Source organism: Triticum dicoccoides, chromosome 1B, assembly GCF_002162155.2.
Source record: "Triticum dicoccoides isolate Atlit2015 ecotype Zavitan chromosome 1B, WEW_v2.0, whole genome shotgun sequence".
NCBI lineage: Eukaryota > Viridiplantae > Streptophyta > Magnoliopsida > Poales > Poaceae > Triticum > Triticum dicoccoides.
In genome coordinates, this window is record NC_041381.1 from 283,706,477 (window position 1) to 283,711,427 (window position 4,951).

The 4,951-nt window shown below is 44.9% G+C and overlaps 1 long non-coding RNA gene across 1 annotated transcript; it reads left to right on the plus strand.

The window, feature by feature from the left end:
• Window positions 1–6: 6 nt before the first annotated feature.
• LOC119331326 lies at window positions 7–2,868 on the plus strand. Its single transcript, XR_005160455.1, has 3 exons — window positions 7–1,169; window positions 1,976–2,102; window positions 2,513–2,868. It is a non-coding gene; the product is annotated as an uncharacterized LOC119331326 (long non-coding RNA).
• Window positions 2,869–4,951: the final 2,083 nt, after the last annotated feature.

Sequence of the window (4,951 nt, forward strand, 5' to 3'; positions counted from 1 at the left end):
CCTGCCCCCTCGCCAGATCTCCCCCCGACCACTATACTTCTCTCGCTGCACCGGCGGCCCTCCCCATCACCCTTGTCGCCTCCCACGACGCCCTCACCTATGCGCGTGTCGCTGCCCCAACGAAGCCCTCGCCAGCACGCTCCTGGCCTCCCTCCCTGCTCCCCCCATGGCACACCATAAGCGCACACGAGGGGCGGCATCAACTTCCCCCCATGGCAGACCAGGAGCAGCCCCTCCCTCGACTACGCCGCGGCATTGAGAGCCGGGGCCTTCGGAGCTGGGGGAGCCGAGCTCCGCGGCGGGCGGCGGGGAGGCGCGGGTGATGTGGGACGACCCCGTGGTAGCGGAGACGGGGGAGGCGCCCAACGCAGTGGCGCATCCGTTCGACCCCAAGCTGGTGTCCAGCAGCCGCCGGCAAGCAGGTGATGGCCTCTGCGACGTGTTGTTGTTGTTTCTTGGAGTTCTTGGAGTCTCTAGAGTGCGTTCTTGAGCTTTTGGCCTTTTGGGAACTGCTGGACACTACAACGCCACGGCCACAACAGAGCGAGCCGCACGAATCGATTCACCACAGTGAGGCATAGACCGAAACCTAGCTTGCTTCGTCGATTCGCGGCGGCGGGGATGGCGACCGGCGTGGGGCCGTGGGCTTGTGTCGACCGGCGCTGCTGCTGCGCTGCTAGCGGGTGGCCGGTCGGGCGGTCGGCGGTCATCCTCACATCCTGTTGGAGGCTTGGAGATCTCACCTCTGACTCGAGGTTTGAGCCTCTCGGCCTCTCGCCTCTTTATGTTGATAACCGGAGTAGTCCTACTGTAAATTGAGCTAGCTCTAGTGTTAATGTGTATGTATATTACTGGTTGCTCTTGTTGCGCTGTCAGGTGAAAGCAGTTCTCCTGTAATCCCGAGTTTCGGTCATATGGTTCTGAACTTCTGATATTAGCATATATGCTTTCTTTTAAACTGGGTGGATGTTGGTTGGCATATAGTATGAGTAGTTCTTATCTTCCTTTTAAATTCCTTTGAAGTGGTGCTTTGTACTGACTAATGATGATACTAGTTATTTGCTACTGCTCCTAATGCTCTAGTAGAAGAGGCTACTGAAGGGCACACCCAAGAACAGGGGGCTGCTCCAGAACAAGAAGCATGTGCAAGTCTAGTGTAGACAAACAAGGTAATTACCATGTATATTTTCGACATTTTCATAGCTTTTACAATATGTGAATTTGCAATGTTTGCATTACACTTAAATTGTGAGCTTTGCGCAGATTTGTTTTTAGTGGCACCCCCCATAGTGTAATGCTAGATCCGCCACTGTACAGAGTGATTTGACATGCCGCCTGAAAGTACTAGTTGTGAATATTGGATATCTGTAGCATTACATTTTGAACCTAATTTTGGTCTGCTAACTCTAGCTTGCTTTTCCATGTTAATCAGAATGTGGCGAATTTTTGTAATAAAAAACATGTCACTCCTTGAGTGACAGCTTTTATGGGGTGTAGAAAACAATGACTTTAAAGAAAATGTACTTTGTGGATGTTCTATATGTCGTGGAACTTTGACCCTGCCATTTTTTTGACATGGTATCTTGGAGTGTCTATTTTGTACATATAATATATTGTACGATTCTACAACTGTTATTAGTAATTCTGTTATAGAGTATCTTGGTGTATTCGAGGGCGGTTTTGAAATCCTATTGAGAATATTTTTCAAGGAACTCGAGGCGAATGTCTCGGTTTCGAAGAAGCAGAAAATGAAGAAGTAACTTGTCTAACCATTTGATCTGTCTTGGTTTGCTTGACTCTAATTGTGTAGGTTTTGCATCAATTCATTTGGATCCAATGTTGCCTCGTGTAAAGAATAAACCATGTATCTTGCTTCAGCTTTTATTTTTGAACTAGGACAAAATTTTCTAAGAGAACTTCCACATTCACTCATGGCAATGTATGATAATAAAGTATGTTGTATCATTGGTTTCAGACATCTGGACGAGAAGAAAAAGAACTGCAAGGCTGGTAAGGTCGAGACTCATCTTGAATTCCCTGGATGTGAAAAGGTTAAATTTGGTGAAGTTGTCAAAGCTCCACCAAAGTTATCATTCCCAAAGGTGCCTTCTCTACTCAAAACTTTTTATGTTATTAGATTTGGTCGGATTCATATGAAGGGTTGACTGAACTTTTGAAGGACGCCCCATATACTTCAGTGCTTGTATGTTTGTCTTAAATTCTTATGGTCTGATCTCTGCCAATATGAATTTGATTGTTGGAATTTGTTGTTACCAAATAGATCACTTTTGAGCCATTTAGAAATGAGAAGTAGACTTCTTGTAAATGTTAATTTGGTGTACAGGATTTGACAAAAAAATGTTATATGATGATTGAATGATATTTTTAACAACCAAAGTGATGTTTGACATTGAGCTTTCTTATTCTTGCAGTACACTGTTAATAGTACTATTTCGTTGAACTGATGCAATTTGCGTACTAACAAGTTTTCACTTTCCCGACACGGTCGTAGAGGTGATCGACAGGTGATCGACGCTGACAAGCGTGGCCCGGTGGCGCTGTGCTCTTCAACCAGTTAGAGGTGGACTTCACCGTGAAGCCCGATGGCCACGTCGCACAGATGATCGTCCAGGTGATTTCGACGCCGGAGGTCGCCGATGTGGAGGACCTTGACGCCACCGTCCGCGAGAGGGAGTATTCGTGTCCAGCGGCGTCTGAACTCCTAGCCTTGTAGATACATCTAGAGAGGTGGTCTGTTTAGGTTGGTCATAGGGAAGGTACCCACCTTACGATGATGGTTGTGTGTGTCTGATGTTAAATGAAAGCTTGAGATGGTTCTGTGAGTTGGTTTGGTTTGCACTGGACGTATTACCATTCATGAGTACTACATCTTATTTTTATTTTTTTAATTCCTAAATTGTTAGTAGTAGCGTGGGTCAAAAGTGAGGTCTACTAGTAGTTAGGTTAGTAGTAGCGTGGGTTTTAGGTTAGTAGTAGCGCGGGTGCACACGCGCTATTACTAACTTTTTAGCTGTAGCGTGGGGTAAAAAATGCGCTACTGTTAAAAATTAGCTGTAGCGCCGTAGCAGTAGCGCGGGAACCCATGCAACTGGTATGCAAAAAACCCACTGGTAGTGTTTTTCCTAATAGTGTTACTTATCTTAAAACTCTAGCCAAGGCCTACTCTTCTCCTATTATTAATGTTGAGGCTTGTACTACTAAATCTAGTAGTGATCTAGCATCTATTCTTGAGGAGAATCGCTTTCTCAAAGCTCAAATCGAGAAAGGTCTCATGACATGTGCTCAAGGACGAAAGAACCTTAATGAGGTGTCGAGTCAACACAATGAGGTGTTTGCCAAAGAGGGGCTCGGGTTTGACCCAAGCACAAGCAAGAAGAAGTCGTCTCTCAAAAGTGCGCAACACCTCTAAAGGAAACATTTGTACGAGAAGGGCACAAGGAGAAAGGTAAGGTTGTTAGTGGGAACGCCACAAGGGGCATGCCCACTCTCAACAAGCCAAAAGAGTTGATGCCTCCATCCTAAGTACTTCATAAGACTAAGGATGGAGAAGTTTATGCACAATTTGTTGGTCCTCTAAATGCATTCTGATTCTATGCTATTTGGGTCCCCAAGACCCTTGTGACTAACTTGAGAGGTCCCACTGCAAAATGGGTGCCTCTAACCAAGTCATAATTGTGTGTAGGTTGCCTTCTCCGGGGAGTAAAATGGGTGATTGATAGTGGATGTACCAATCATATGACCAGAGATAGCAAATTGCTCTACGATTTCATGGAAGCTATTCAACCATTATGAGCATTATGTTTGGTGGAGGTTCAAAAGGATAGGTACTCGGGTCGGGCAAGGTGGCTATCACAAATGACATGTCTCTAGCAAATGTCATGCTTGTTCAATCCCTTAAATACCATTTGCTTTCCGTTCGCCAATTGGCTTCTGTTGGTTATGATACACTCTTTGGACTAACGGATGTGAAAGTCTTTAAGAGAGACACTCTCGAAGTGTCCTTTGTTGGAGAGTTGGATGGCAACCTTTACAGAGTTGATTTCTCGAAAGAGAGTACATTCAATGCAACTTGTCTAATGGCCAAGGCCGACAAGGGGTGGCTTTGGCATCGCCGGCTAGCCCATGTCGGCATAAGAAATCTTCAAGATCTCTTAAAGGGTAATCACATGCTTGGAATAACCAATGTCTCTTTTGAGAAAGATCGTGTGTGTAGTGTATGCATAGCCGGGAAGCAACATCAATCAAAGCACCCACCCAAGAATATCGTATCTACTTCAAGACCTTTGGAGCTCCTTCATGTGGATCTTTTTGAGCCTTCTTCATGGGATATTCCTGGTGGGAAAAAGTATGGGCTTATCATTGTTGATGATTACTCAAGGTATACATGGGTGTTTTTCCTCAAGTCCAAGGACGAGACGAAGATAACCTTCATTGATTTTTATAAGCAAGCACAACGCAAGTTTGACAAAGAAATCTTGGCAATAAGAAGTGATAATGACCCTGAATTCAAGAGCTATATGTTGGAAGAATTTCTTAGTGATGAAGGGATTGAGCATCAATATTCAACTCCATACACTCCTCAGCAAAATGGTGTAGCCGAAAGGAAGAACCGTACACTTGTGGAGATGGCAAGGTCCATGTTGGTTGAATACAAGTCGCCACATAGTTTTTGGGTCGAGGCTGTCAACACTGCATGCCATGCATCAAACCGGCTCTTCCTCCCCACTATATTGGAAAAGACTCCATATGAGCTCCTAACTGGGAACAAGCTAAATGTCAAGTACTTTCGTGTATTTGGATGCAAATGTTTCACCCTCAACAAACGAGAATGGTTAGGAAAATTTCAATCCAAAACAATTGAGGGCATATTTGTTGGCTATGGATCAAACTCTCACGCCTATAGAGTCTACAACAAATCCAATGGATGTGT